The 14060-nt window shown below is 39.8% G+C and overlaps 1 long non-coding RNA gene across 3 annotated transcripts in view; it reads left to right on the top strand.

The window, feature by feature from the left end:
- Positions 1 to 1040: 1040 nt before the first annotated feature.
- The window catches only part of LOC101751275, a 102310-nt gene continuing 89290 nt past the window's right edge, over positions 1041 to 14060 (top strand). The window contains exon 1 of one of the 3 annotated variants that reach the window (XR_006931483.1): positions 1041 to 1278. This is a non-coding gene — a long non-coding RNA (uncharacterized LOC101751275). The remainder of the gene's footprint in view (positions 1279 to 14060) is intronic. The other 2 variants (XR_005839761.1, XR_005839762.1) reach the window with 2 other exon arrangements.

Genomic DNA, 14060 nt, shown 5'->3' with positions numbered 1-14060 from the left:
CAGCACAAAACTGTGTAACTGAAATAGGGAAGAATCTTGGGATCATTCAGAGAAGTCCACGCTCCTTTGTTTAGTGTATAACCTCATGTAGAAGTAGGATACAGCTATGAAATGTTTCTGTGATGAAGAAAATAGTCATTATAAAGCTGATGTTCCTAGGATAAATATCTTGTAACGGAGGGCAACAGAGGGTACAGCCTGCATTGAAGGATAGGCAGCATGGAAAGGTCCTGTTGAGTTTGTACCCAGAAGGTCACATCTGTTCTTGCTTCAGGCGTATGCTGTGGACCAGACTAAAGGGCTGCAGGTCCTGAATCGTTCACTCAGGTGGCTGATTTTCATCCAGAAATGCTGGCACTGCCTGATAACTCACTGGTGACTTAGTCAGGGCAGGTGCTCTTGTTTGAAAGTGGCTCCTAAGAACACCCCTGCTATTCTGTTGGACATTGCTAGGGAGAGCAGAGAGCTGGCTCTATTTTCTCTATCAAACTGCCTTTGTTTATATTTTTCTTTAATGCTTTTGTATATTACAAATAAGATCATAACTGATGACCCTCAGTAAGGGTCTGTGTTTTCTTGAACTTGTCAGAGGGGGAAGGACATTTCTTTTTCCTGAAAGCAGACTTCAGTGCCCTAGAACTTGTTCCTAAAGTTACGGTAAAATGATGCATATCCTGTGCCTTAAAATTGTTATCTTGTCTCTAGCCAGCTATTCAACTGGGGACCTTTACAGAAGATGCTGTTTCTCTCTGTGTGTTGCAAGGACCCTTGGCTTAGAAATCATTTTGCATTCAGGAACAGTGACAGCAGATGCGAATGCAATGACTGTCTAATAGAATATGTATGAATGTGTGTGACAAATCCTTGAAAGCATCCTGTGTTGACGAGTTATAATAGCAGAAGAAATACAGTCCTGACTCTGATGCAAGAGGTCATACAGATTTCATTTTACAATCACAGTGAAGACTGAGAAACAAAATGGCTGCAGAACAGCCTCTGCTTAATGGCAACCTTACTTTGCATGTATATATATTTTGTGAACTAAATTAACGTCAAGGGTAGTGGATAGGCAAGACAGTGGCTGCTGGTAGAGCAGTGGCAGGGAAGGAGGCCTTGTCTCCTCCCAGAACGAGAACTGTTGGCATCACAATGCCAGAATTCCGCACAGTTGTAGCAGTCTGGGGTCAGACAGCCTATGATGGGATGGAGAAGGGAAAGGAGGAGCAGGCACCATACTGTGCAGTAGCCCAGGGGACTGTCAACTGCATCTTAATACAGGTATTATAAATTATTGCCTCTGACAGAAGTTTTGCCAGAGATGATGTGTACAGGTGTCAGTGCCTCCGGTTGCTGGTGCTCACTGTAGGAGCTACCATGGGGAAGGTGTTGCTGCATGGGGAACCTGGATGACGTGGGCCTGGTGCCATGTCAGGCTGCAGGGCTGTGGTATGGTGAAAAGCTGTTCAGTTTGTACATGTTGCATCAGATCAGGAGTAGTGTGGCTTAATGGTTTACCAGTAGCACATAATACGCAATCCGTGATATAAATATTCAGGATCAATATCTGTAATACAAGAGATAATGTCTGCTGCTTTGGTTTAGTAAATAGTTCAGCATTCCACAACACCCTGAACACTTTATCTTGTGCCTCAGGTACGCAACCATGCTACCTGCACACCCCTTCTCCCAGATGTGGGCTTCCCTTGCTCGTGCACCCATCCTCTTGGAGCCATGGGGCTGTGGTTTAGTGTGTGCCTGTGCTCCCTGCAACCTGCTCACCCACACAAGGGAGGAGGTGTCCCATGAGTTCATCTGAACACCTGAGCTGAGGGTCTGTAATGTGAGCATGACAGATGGACTTGGTGTTCTCTTTGAATGCTGACTCTTAATTCCTTTACCAGCCAGTCTGTGACACATCATTCTTTACTTGCGTGGCACATTTTACTACCTCTCAATTTACCAAGATTAATGCTGGAAAGTTCAACTTTGTGCAACCCGTTAGTGAGACAAATTTTTCATTAGTCTTAGTCAACCATCAAATTATACTGAGTAATTATGTAGTGCAGCAATGATTTTAATTAGAGATAACCCATTCACTGATGCAAACTAAACAGATCTTAAAATTAAAAGGTCAGAATCTCAACTGGTGTATAAAAAAAAAAAGTGTAGTTCTATGGAAGGCAGCATAGCTAACATCAGTGGAGCAGTGCTAGCTCATGCCAGACAAGCCCATGGCACAAGGACTCCTATTTGGCTGGGTTGCAAAGCTCATATAGTGGCTGGACTTCACTGGGGCAAGCTGGAATTAAAGCATCTATCCTAGGGTGGTAGATGAAAGGCTACAGGCCACAGCTTAGCGAACATGCTTGAATGTGACTGTGTGGTATGTTACTCTGCAAGCTGGCAGATTGTGTTTGTCCCCCTACTCTGTCCAGTCTTGGTAGGCTCAGAGCATTTTTTCTGCACAGGAGTGATGTTGGTCCTTATCCTACTTAAATTAACAGAATTTGCCGTGGGTTTCAGTGATTCAGACGGTGTCACTGTTACACTTGTTGGGATGGTGGCTAGCTCTATGGACAGCTATTTTAAAAATGATAACACTATTTAGAGATTTAAGCATGTAAATAAGGATAACAGTGACTAGCTGAATTTTGTCAATCCTAACACCTGCTGAGCCTGTGGAACAAGGAACACTTGCTTCAACTACCAGATCCTGCAGGTGGATATTGGCTGTAAATCGCTACCCACAGAAGGGTATATCTTGATCCCAACTCCTTTCCTTTGCTTTGTGTTTTGATGGGCTCAAACTAGGGACTCAAACAGAAAATCCAGCTTTTAAGGAGTTTCTACAGCAAACAATACCCTGCCTCCACGTGTTTTTGGCTGCTTTTTGTGAAAGTGCAAGAACTAATATTTGTTGCCTTGGGAGGCTAGGCCTTTCCCACTGGTGGAGAATTTTGGTGGCTCTGAGCCTGGCAGGAGTTGGTCCTTCTGGTAATTTTGAGGTAATTTGTGTTAGGCCTACATCCTACCAGTACATCTAAAGAGAATAAACTTGATTCTCCTTTGATATTTTACTGTCTTGACAAGAATGTTCTCTTTGATAAAGAAGTATGAATCTGAGTTTCAACTCTGCTCTCCAACTTGTTTCTTTTAGTAGAGCATCTCTAATAAATGCTCTTAAAGCAGAACATCCTTAGACTTTCCTTAAGCTTTTACTGACAGATTAATGTTTATGTAATGACACCAGAATTTCTTGGGAGCAAATATTAAGAGTACTGAAACAATTTAAAACAGCATTCAATGTTGTTGAACAGAAATCTTGTACAAAACAAAATACTTTCCTTTCTGTATTCCTTTGTTATACTTTGTAGTACAAAATCCATGCATGTTTGTGAGTTGACACCAATGTGAGTGAAAGCAAAGGCAGCTGTTGTGGGCTATCCACAGCTCTGGGTGAGTCACAGTTATTCCAGAACAGCACTTCAGCATCTGCTTGGTCTAGGAGTAGGATTGAAACTTGTCTTATCCCTTTTCTCAAGTACGTGTTGAAGTACTTTACTAAATGAGATTTATTAGCAGTCCTTTCATCTGCTTTTTATTGCTATGTGGCTTTATTATAGTGCTTAATTAAAACAGTGAGGTTGTTAAACATATTACAATGTCAAGGTTTAGATGTCTGTGTGTGGAAAAATGCTTTGATGCCTTTCCACGTCCTGAACATCCTCTGAATTTTCAAAGCCTTATATTCTGCATTCACAGCAATGTATGCTTATGCTGTATCCTTTCTCAATTGCAGCAAAAACACAGATTTTATGGGATTAAAATCTGGTATAAATATTAAAAGTATTCCAGTCTGGCTGAAACAAACGAAATCACATTGCTATTTCCCCTGCTGATAATTCAAGGAAGTGTGTATTTTCTTATCTGTATTCAAGCTTTGATTAAGACAATGAAATAAGCAGGCTGTAACATTTTGTTCTAGTTATATTTTAAAAGCATAATCATACTCAAATTGGAATATCTATGTATGAATTCACACCAGATAGGTAATTAATCTCAGTCCTCTAAATATTTCAAATCTCCCTGTCCTTGAGAATTTACTGATGGCACATAAACTATTTACATCTTTTTTTGAATAATTTATCCTGTCCTTCCATTATGCCAAATGAATTTATAATCTTGGATAATGAAGCATTCCTGAGTGAAAGTTAATATAGGGCTGCATCTCCTAAGTAGAAGCCTGTGAAAATACTTTTTTTCCATGGAGCTTTATAAATTCTTTAAGCATTCTTATACCAGCAATTCTAGAATCTCAGAGTTTGGTTTTGCACTGCTTTTGCTGATACAAAGCAAGGTAATTCCACTTATCTCAAAAAAAAAAAAGCCACTTCTGACTTTTTTTTTCAGGCTTAGGTCAGAGCTGAGCCCAGAATATTTAAGTGTACCATGAACACGTAGTCTTAACTTCATTCATATGCATGTTCTATACCAGTATTAGCCTTCATTTCATGACATTTAATTAAGAAAGGTCATTTTTCTTTTCTTCAGTATGCTAGTAAATACTAAGCTGTTTCCCTTACGTACAGTTTCTTCTGCACAAAGGCATTACCATCAGCCCAGTTAAGGTCACCTGAGTTAATTCTGTGCTGAAGGGAAAAAAAGAGGTCAGATTAGATTTCCTAGAATTATACTGTGCCATGCAGATGCAGGTTGGGCTTTGTGGCTGTGCTGGATGACTTAGGGGGATTCAAATACTCATGTATGTCTATCTAGGAGGCAAAAATATGCGAGTAATAACTTCCTCAAATGACTGTAAGCCACAAAACAAGCAACCTACTTTTGTTATGTCTATTATTGTTGGCAACAGTTTGATAAGATTATGGGAAAAATATTCTACTAATTTTATATTACTTGTAATAAAACTATATAATAGGATATTGGGCAAATAAATACTTATTTTTTACTTTGTATGTGCTAGTAGGAATGACTGGGGCCTTGTGATATTGCGCCTAAGCAATGAAAGCAGATCTCTTTTCCTCTGTCTTTCCTGAATGGAAGTTCCCCTCAATTTATTAGCTTGTTGGACAGCAAAGATTGCCCTCCGTTCTCTTTGTACTTTCCCTTAATTTTGTTTGGTTTGTACTGTTCTTCTTCCTTCCTCCAAGTAATGAACATATTTGCCTTCATCTTTTTTCTTTTTCTTCCCCTTTTTACATTTTTCACATACAATCTCCTTCCATTTGGTCTCAAGTTGCCTTTGCTAAATCACATTCTGTAGGTAAGGTATCGAGATGCTCTGTGCTGACAGTATCAATCTGGTCATTTATTCCTATGGTCGTAGCAGGAAATGAATGCTGTGCTGCCTTGCATTCAGACTCTCCCATATGAAATAATGACTCAGGTACATCCCACGTGGCTGTTTGACAAGCCTCACCTGTTCCTTTGAATTTTCAAGTCAAAATTAGTAAACTCACAGATTCAGAAGTACACCTTCCAAAAGTCCTGGTTTCTATTTCTCTCTTTTTCTTCCTTACCTGAAAGCAGTGTACAAGCTGCTTTCTATTCCATTGCCTTTTTAGATTTGTTTGTATCCAATACTGAAGTCTGGAGAAAGCCACCTGCTCCCTTTTTCTCTGTTGCTAATAACATCGTGCGTTGACATCCAGCACTTGACGAAAACATAGAATACTATAAGTTAAATAACAATAATAATAATTGACTTTTGCAACAGATGGTCAAATGCTGATCTCCTTGAATTCACTGCATAGCTTTTTCCTCACTCACCACTCAATTTCTGAAATGCTGTATTTTTCATTTAACTGCAAAAACTGGCAGAAATGAGAAGTGTAATGGAAAAGTAATAAAGCCAAATAGAAACCTACATATCTAATAGCTGAAGAAAACTATCACATGAGGGAACTGCTGGATGGCAAGAGAGCTGATGCCCCACAAAAGCATGGCTGTCCCATTGAAGCAATGCTTCTGTGCCTGGACTCTTTCAAAGCTGCTGGTAGGCCAGTCAAGTGGGTGAAGCGTCCGGTAAGTGACCTAGAAACACAACGTAGGGCTAAGCAAATGAAAGCTCCTTCTTAGCAGTCAAATTTGGCTTTCTGGGCAACTTACTGAGGGAAAAAAAATTTTTTCTCCACTTCTGAAGCTTCTCACAATTGCCTAGCCTAAATGGGAGGAAATTACTGGCTGTTTAATGATTCTGCAGCATGTTAGTTTTACAATGTTATTTCAAGGGTATAAATTGGCCAATGGATGGAATGGAAGATAAAATGAAAGCTGCTTTTATCAAGAAAAGAGTATCCGTCAGGTTTTACATTTTGGTGTCATTTATTGTCAAAAAAAAAAAAACCACCAAAAAAAACCCCAACATTTTGAATAGATCACCAAGATTTTTCTATGTTTCAAAATCATTTCACTTATCTAATAATGAAAATGCACCGGTGAGGTTTGTTCTTCTGGGTGAGTCTCAGTCCTGCAACAAAAGGTTTTTGCTGGAAGCTGTAGATACCCTGGGCCATAAGTGTACTTTGCTATTTTCCATGAAATTTAAGATTGCAGTCAGCTGTCAGACTTCTGCTTCCTATTTTACCAGAAGACATAATTCATTCTGTGAGCTGACTTAAAAATGGAATTTCAGCAAAACCGGACAACTTGGATTTGAGGACATACGCTTTTCCTTTTGAAAAGGTCACTTTGTGCCGAGAACAAAATCTGCTTTCTGTTCTTTTTTTATGGCTTTGGAATGTGACATATTCCACAGAACTGGTGGGAATATGGTGAAGAGATGCATGTGACTAATAGTCATGATAATTTTACTCCCTCTTGAGTGAGTGTCCTGACAAAAGTGTTTCCTGTATACCCATTATTTCCAATAGCTCTTTAGACCAATGGATTTCTTTCATTTACTATTTATATGCACCACAAATAAGCCCAGGTGCTCTAAGTGCCTTAGAGTCAGTAAGAGGAGCAGACTGACCCTGACTTAGAGCTTAAGGTATTTTACTCCAGAGAAAACAGGTCGACTACGTTTTATCTTTTGTTATGCTGCTGAAACATTCTCTCTTTATTTTTGCCTACGGTAATGGTGAGAGCATTCACCATGGAGAGTTTTCAGCATACCTGCATCATAACTGCATGTGAAGGGGCTTCTACAGGTGGATGCTAGCTCTTTTCGTGGCCAACAGAGTAGGAACAGCTGGGTAGAACTGATGGTGATGTGAAAAGGAATGCTTTTTTTGTTGCTGGTTTGGTCATGAAGATCCTTTAGATGTAAAGGATTTCTGAAGAGAACGAACTTTGAACCTTGCTAGGTGATCTCATATTGATGCTGGTAAGCATTTGTTGGTATGAAAGATCTTGCTGATGGGGGCAAGGCAACTTGCAGCACATCTTGCTCATTGACTGGCACTTCAGAGTTGTCACATGGTAGCTTCAAGTTCTCCTGGGCCTATAATAATCTACGGCTGCTCTGGCTGCAGTGTGGTGGCTGTGGGCTCAGTGGGTCTGGGGAGCCAGGGCATGCCAGTACCACCACCCTCTGAGTAAGGTGGGCATCACAGCATGGTCCCAAGGGTAGAAAACACAGCTCAAATACTGCCTTGGTGCAGAGAGATGGGGGCCACAAGCAAAGATTTGTGAGGTGGCAGAGCCTTCAGCCTTCCACCAACCTTTTGTGAAAGCCCCTGGGGATGGCCAGAACTTCTCCTATAGCTCCATCTGTAGGGCTGTCCTTGGGCATCTCTGGTATGGTCTCCTGGGCATTTGCCAATACTTTTGCCCTTAATTAAAAAAAAAAAAAAGCAAAAAACAAATACCAGTGATTACAACTTGTTCTTCTGTGAATAAAGTGGCCAGTCTGATGATACACAATAAAAATAACTGAAAAAGTCAGTGTTCCAAAGTAATTTTTACAAAGGCAAGAGATCAAGTGACACAGTCTTTGTAGCCACTTCAATAAGTGTTGGGTGGTGATTAGCAAATAAAACCAAGTAATTGTAGTTTTCTGCTCTACTCCATATAATTTACTTAAGTATCTGTGTCAATCAAAGTTATATTTAGATTGACATTGTAGGGATATGCAAAACCTGCTTGTTTCTGAATAAATATTTAAAGGGGTTATATAAGCAGTAATGTCCAAATCTCAGATTTTTCCTGAAAAAATTAAGATTCATTATTGATAATGGCCTCATATGCACTTATTTATCTGATCATCTAGAATGGTCTAAGCATTAGTAGGTCTATCCATAGTACTCAGAAACAGAACCAAAACTTTAAAAAAATATATATTTCATTCCCACTAAATGTTGTAGTACTGAAGCATCTAATGCATAGAGTGAGTTTGTCTTGGGTTATTCATTTTCTTCAACTGTTTTGGAAGGGAAAGCATCAGAAAATAGATGCATGAAAATGCATCATTTAATTAAGAAGCATATTGCATGCAAAACTTGGCTCTGAGTAAATTATATCAAGTAGGTCACTTTAATCATTAACTTGGATTTTCTTCAGCTGCTTTGAAGTCTTTTTGTCAAAATGTTAGGAGCTATGTAACAAATGAAGGACACGTAAGTTTTCCATTGCAGAATTGGTTCTGGATTGGTCTTTACAGTTTGTTGCAGATCTTGCAGGACTACTTCTTCCTGTTCCCTGATTTTTTTTTCTTTTCCCTAATGTTCTCCACATTGTTACGTTTTTATTTTTCTCTGAACAACATCTCGTGGGAACACCTCATTTTTTTTTTGGTCCTAATTATATGGAAGTACCAAATTAAGGCTATTTAGTGTTCTGGATGAGTTAAGTGCCAAATTTCCAAAGCTTTCAAGTACTCTGGATGGCCAGTTCCTGTTGAAATTAATGTTCATTGCTCCTCCTCTACTGTTGGAATCCAGGACCCATCTCCAAAGCTGTTCTGTAAGCGCTCTTGACAGTTTCATATATTTGTTGCCTTCCTGAACATCTGTTGAGTATTGGCTAGCAGTAGTGTTGTGCAGATTCCATTTTTTCCGGCTTATCTTTAATTTATTCCTCAAGACTCCACTTTCTTTCATGACTACATTCCCATTCCTCTTCAGGAAGGTGTGATACAAATTCAGTTCTTATCTTTGAGCAGAGTACAGAGCAATAAAAACCTCTTAACTGCTTTTAAGCTCTTCCTTTATCAGCCCAGCTCCCTTTGGTCTACACTCTTCCTGAAAAGCACGCAAAACCATGTGGGAAGAATGAACTAACTCATGATATTGCTGAAATACTTCTGGTTTCCAACAGAAATAAAAACTAACTTTAAATACCTCTGCATTATAATTATTTTCCCTGAATTTAATTACAGAGCGGGTGTGTGTTGGGAAAGAGATGTATATCTACTTTAATTTGATTTTGCCATTGTTTCACATTGTCTTTTCTGATTTTTTTTTGAGTCGCAGATGGAGGATCATTAGTCCAGAAGTTGTATATCCATCCTTCTGTTACTCAGCTACATGGAAGCGTGTCTATAAAAATCAGAGAACTGCTTGCTTGCTTACTTATGGGCCCTTGAGATGCTATTTTTTCATTGAAAGTTGAAATTGCCTATCATTTTTAGAGGCATTTAATTGTGTTGTTCCCAAATGACTTGTGTTTAAAATGAGACAATTTTTATTTTTTCATTTTTTGACCTAAATTATACCTTTTCAGCACAGTGAACTTCTGTTTTGGAAGTTTACTTTCAAAAGGGCCACTTCTCAGCCCACAACCTTTCTGGGTGAGTGGGGTTTCCTGCGCAGGACAACTGGTTTGTCCTTGCTGAACCTCATGACATTAATGTCAGCCCATCATCCAAGTCATAGATTATGACGTGAGGCAGCACTGTCCCTGGTACCACCCCAGAGCAACTCTACTTTTGAACAGGAAACAGTTGGGTTATAACTGATTACCACCATTGCTTGAGCCCAGTAGTTCCTGCCAGTTCTCAGTCTAGCCAGTCCACCCAACCTAGATATGTCTCTGTCACAGGGGACTTCTGGCAGATTTCATCAGGAGCCTTGCTAATGAGAAACAAAATGACTATTGCTCCCTCTTCCCATGCAGAGACAGTTGTTTCCCAGCAGTTTGTTGGGTTGGTGAGGAACTGTTCCCTCTTGGTAAATCCATACTGCTCCTTCTCAAGGTCTTGTTCTTCAGAAGCCTGGCAGCAGCTTTTGTGAGGACTGTCATTTTCTTAAAGATGTAAGGTTAGGCTGAACTTCTGCATCTTTTTTTTCCTGCCTTTTATTAAAGTTATATTGCTGCAGCTTTTCAAAAGTGAGACATAGCATCAGTCTTGGATGCATCCTCTCCAGTTGTATACTTGTATACATCCAGCTTGCTTCTAGCACCTGACTTGATCCTGCTGACCATGCAGTACTACTTTTCCCCGAGTGTGTCTTACCAAAAGGTTGCATATTAGTACTTCACACTGCTGCTGCCACTGATGAATGCCAAGGTTGGAAAGAAGCGGTGGGAATGAACAGCTGGGAGGAGGCAGATGGAGGAAGTAGTAGTAAATGGCTGACAGCCATATCAACAAACAAAAGATGTGTGTTATTTGTTTTGAGTTGTTGATGCTGAAGACAAAGCAGATCTAAGTATTTGAGAATGAGGCAGATGGGATGGAAATGGCATCCAGAAGCATGGGGAGAAGACAACACTTTTACCAAATGCATATGTCAAGTCATATGCCACCACAGATAACAAAAACAGATATTTACAGTTGCAGTAAGTCTGCAGCAGCTTTTTATGAGGTGGAAAACACAGCTTTTTTCAATTAAGTACTGCTGGATGAGCACACTTCATTTTACAATGGTTTGTAGTTTAGAATAGCATATTTGATCTTTGACAGTAGCCTACAGAGTTAATAAAAGCACAAATAGAATCTGTACACTGTTGAAATTCTTTCCCCTTAAGAATATAAATGCTGCAGGTAGAAAAAATCCTACACTGTAGGGTTTTAGGTGCCAGGGATGAACTATGCTACCTTCCCAGGTACTGGGCTCCAGCTCCAAGTCCTAGAGGCTGTGCTCCAGCTCTGGTTGCTGACTCTCAGTGCATCTGCAAGTGGACTCAGTACAATCTGTGTTGTTTCCCTCCCTCCATACTTCTGTACTGTCACAAGCAACCTCAGTGCAGAAGCACACAATCTTTCAGTCTTCATTTGCTTGGACCTTGGTCTTGACTAAGCTGCCAAGATCTAAGATTACATAAAAACAAATATTATTTTACCTGTGAAATCAAACGCTTACTAGTAAGAATAAGCACTTGCCATTTCTTTAAATAATCTATACTGGCTTCTCCATACTCAGAAAATGCACAGAGCACATAGAGCTAATTCTTCAGAACTAATCTGTTTGAATCAAACAATCAGTGAATGCTTGCTTTAAAATTATAGTGATTTGGGCTACACACAAATGTTTCAATGGCCTGAGATGAAAAATGGGAAGAAATTGGCAGGTTAACTGTATGTAATGAGGTTATAAGAGAAGCATATAATTAGATTCAATATACATAAAACTAGCTCTTTAAAAACCTGCTCATTATTGTTTTAATAGTTTGAATGTGTTTGCTCTGGTTGTGCACAGCTACTGCTAAATTATTGCTACGGCAGGGCTTTCATTCAAATCCTTAAGTTTTGTACTTGCCCATTTTCCTGTTTAATTGTTTTCTGTCTAAAATATTTTCTTTTTCTTTAAAGAACAAAGGATATATATAGATATAGAACCTTGGTTTTTTTTAGCCTTATTATGCTCCTAGAATTGTTACAATATTTTTGTGAGAAGTTAGAAGTGTTGCTAGATTGGTATGAGCTAGTAAAAGGGTGGTGCAGGAGAAACTTTAAAAAGTGCTGTAAAAATTGCTTGTTAACTATGGCCATCAGAAACTTGTAAGGCTCTTAATGAGGCTTCATACTGAGTAGTACATTTTCCACTTAAACTTAATGCAGTATTTGTCAGAGAAAGCTATTTTCCTGTCTATTTGTATTCTCTGCGGTTATATTTGCCATGTCTTATGCACTTGCATTGTAATGAGCTGCATTTTTCCCCTAGGTATCTCATCCCCAAATAGCGTACAGGAAAAACAATCAATTCTCCCTGTAACTTTTTTTGATGAATCATAGTCTTACAGAAGCAGTTGGATTTGTGCTGTGCTGCCATTGATAAACAATCTTTGAGTGACTTCTGAGAAGCTAAGACATCTATCTTGTTCATATTACTCAAAAGCTGCCTGAAGTTCAACCAGTTTCTTGGTTCTGGCCAGTTCAAGGGAGTTTTGTCAACTTCGTGAATAGTCATTTAGTGTTGATTATCCTGATGGTTTTATAAGAATCAAAGAATCATGAGGGTTGGAAGAGTCCTCTGGAGAACACCTAGTCTAACCCTCTCCTAAAGCATGCTCCCTACAGTAGATCACACAGCAAAGTTTCCAGGAGAGTTTTGAATGTCTCCAGAGAATTGAGATTCCATCACTTCTCTGGGCACCTGTTCCAGTGCTCTGTCACCCTCAAAGTCAGCAAGTTTTCTTCATGTTCAGATAACTTCCTGTGTTCCAATTCGTGCCCATTGTCCCTTGTCCTGTTGCTTGATGCTACCAAAAAGAGCCTGGCTGCATCCGCTTGATTCTTGTCTTATAGATATTTGATAAGCATTGACAAGATCCCCTCTCAGTCTTCTCCAGGCTGAACATGCCCAGGTCTCTCTCCCTCTCCTCATGAGGGAGATGTTCCAGGCCCCAGTCATCTTTGTGGTCTTCTCATCGTTTCTCCTCGACTGTCTAGAAAATTCCTGTCTGTCTTGAACTGAGGAGCCCAGAACTGGATGCAGCACCTCAGATGTGGCCTCCCCCAAGCAGAGGGGGAGGATAACCTGCCTTGACAAAGAAAATCTGCACTCTTTCACTAAAAACCCTTCCCAATGTTTAGAGGTGTAATTGCAGTCAGTAAAGCACAGATGTTTGCAGAGTGAATCTCCTGGCATTGCATCAATATTCTTCCATCTCTATGGGGAATGGTGGCCACGACTGGGGGAAGAGCAGTGGGGCTCCATCTTTCTAAGAAAGACATTGCTTCAAAAGGGAAGAACGAAAAGTTCTCTCCCCCTGCTCTCAAACAAGCACATCTCTTAAGACAATAAAGTGTCTGAATCGTTGCATTATTAATGATGTACTAAAAAGCCCTCTCTCTCTCCAAGTGTGACGCTCAATCATTTAAACTTTGTACTCTGAAATGATGAGGGGCCGTTTTCCTGGTGCAGCTGACTCCAAGCGGAGGCAGGCTGCCCGTGGCAATGTCGGGCAGGATTGCATTGTGCTGAAGGCCTGGGTGGTAATTGGGGCTGACAGCATCCTCCATTACTGCTTTTTCCTCACTACTCTGTGGCACACAGAGTGATGTGAACAGACAGGCGGGGCGGTCTGGGTGCAGCTTGTGTATTGGTGTGAGGTGTGTCCAGCCTGAGCTTGGCATGTAGTTGGAAAACCTACAAATCTGGCAGTAAGTTATAGGTGTGGCCAGGCCAGAAAAAAAAGATAATTTTGTCAATAATGGGATTTAAATAACAAAGAGGGCTGATTTTGTAGGAATGGCTGTTTTTTGTCTTGGTTGTATTCTTGCTTCCTAAGCTCAGCTTTCAGGATTGATGATGTGTTGGGTTGTTACAATGATGAACTGCAAAGTTAGAAAAACTTACTATGTAGCTTTAGAGAAATTGAGTAATTGATTAAAAATTCTCCTTTTCAAGGAGTTTGTGTGCTCTTGAATGAAACCATTCCTATTTGTGGCTCTTGGTTCCTGTAGCACTGATTTAACTATTACACCTCTGGTTTGTTTTCAGTCAATATCTCCCTCAAATACACTCTCCTATATTTTTCCTGAGGTTTTTCAATTTCTTCCTCATCAGTTTCAAGAGCTTTACTATTCTTATTCATTTGCTTTGATAATCCTGACTGTTAAAGTCAACTGATTTATTGGAAATATTACATTACTCAATAGCAAAATAACAAATCTGTCTTTGCTGTGTTCAGTTGCCACTTGATATTAATACCTG

This window comes from Gallus gallus, chromosome 14, assembly GCF_016699485.2.
Source record: "Gallus gallus isolate bGalGal1 chromosome 14, bGalGal1.mat.broiler.GRCg7b, whole genome shotgun sequence".
NCBI classification, from domain to species: domain Eukaryota; kingdom Metazoa; phylum Chordata; class Aves; order Galliformes; family Phasianidae; genus Gallus; species Gallus gallus.
This window is presented reverse-complemented; position numbering and strand designations above follow the sequence as displayed.